The sequence below is a fragment of the Lissotriton vulgaris genome, chromosome 3_1 (assembly GCF_964263255.1).
Source record: "Lissotriton vulgaris chromosome 3_1, aLisVul1.2, whole genome shotgun sequence".
Lineage (NCBI taxonomy): Eukaryota > Metazoa > Chordata > Amphibia > Caudata > Salamandridae > Lissotriton > Lissotriton vulgaris.
The window spans coordinates 1,033,983,300-1,033,984,525 of NC_141689.1; positions in this window are offsets into that span (position 1 = coordinate 1,033,983,300).

The following is a 1,226-nucleotide window of genomic DNA, read 5'->3' on the forward strand; positions in this document are numbered from 1 at the left end:
ACTAAAGTTCTTCTCCAGCAAGCCTATCCGCCTAGCACTCCTAGCCAGCCCAATTATCAGCAACCACAGCAGTATTTGAGAAACGCGCAAGGAAACGAGTTTTCTCATCAGCGTTTACCGTATGGTCCGAATCAGTGTGCATATTGCAAGGAAGAGGGTCATTTCAAGAATAATTGTCCAGCTCTGGCGCGACGTCTGAATGGTGTTTCCGGCGCAAGGGGTAGAGGTGTTCAACAGGCTCCTAGGGGTAGGGGCCGTGGAAATTTCCCCTAGAATGCCACTTCTTTTCCGCCTCAGAATTCTATGAATAGCTTTGATCAACAGAATAATGCGTCTTCTAGGTCAGCTCAGTACTATGCTGATGACTACTACGCAGAGAACGAGAATGAGGGTAATAATTGCTAGGACAGCCATGGACAAAGAGAGGGAGTTGTTTCAGTTCCAGTAGATCAGAATGGACCTTATGTTGAGGTGATTACATCAGGAGTGTCAGAACCTTTTCTGCTGGATACTGGTGCTACAAAAATTTCGATTATGCACTCAAAACTTCATGGCGCACCTTTGTCTGGCGAAATGAATGTTTCAGTAGGTTTTTCTGGCGCCCCGGTTAGAAACCCGATCTCTAGTCCTATGTCCCTTTCTGTTGGCCCATGCGAATTAGAAGCACCCCTCATTCTTATAACAGGTTGTGGCGAAAATTTGTTAGGCTTGGATTTGTTGAAGAGATTATATGCAACTTTGTACTGTTCTCCTTCGGGCGTACAACTTACCCTAGGTAAGAAAGTGATTTCTCCAATATATTTGTCAAAGGAAAATATTCCAACTGAATTGTCATCTCTTCCAGATATACTCTGGGCTACTGGTTCTAACGATGTAGGTCGTTTGGAGATAGCACCGTATGTCATAACATTGAGAGCCAATGTTAGGTTGCCACGTCTTCCCCAATATAAGATCTCTAGCGAATGTGAAAAGGCGTTGTTAGCGATCATTTACGATCTGATCGAGAAAGATGTCATTGAAGAGACAACAGCAAACATTTGTAACAGTCCTATTCTGCCAGTTTTAAAGCGTACTGATCCTTCGCAGCCACCTGTGTACAGATTTGTGATTGATCTCAGAGAAGTGAATAAGATTGTTGTGCCACAATTTCCAGTTGTTCCCGACATTACTGCCTTATTGACAATGGTTCCAGCTTCAGCCGCTTGGTTTTCGGTGATTGACCTGAA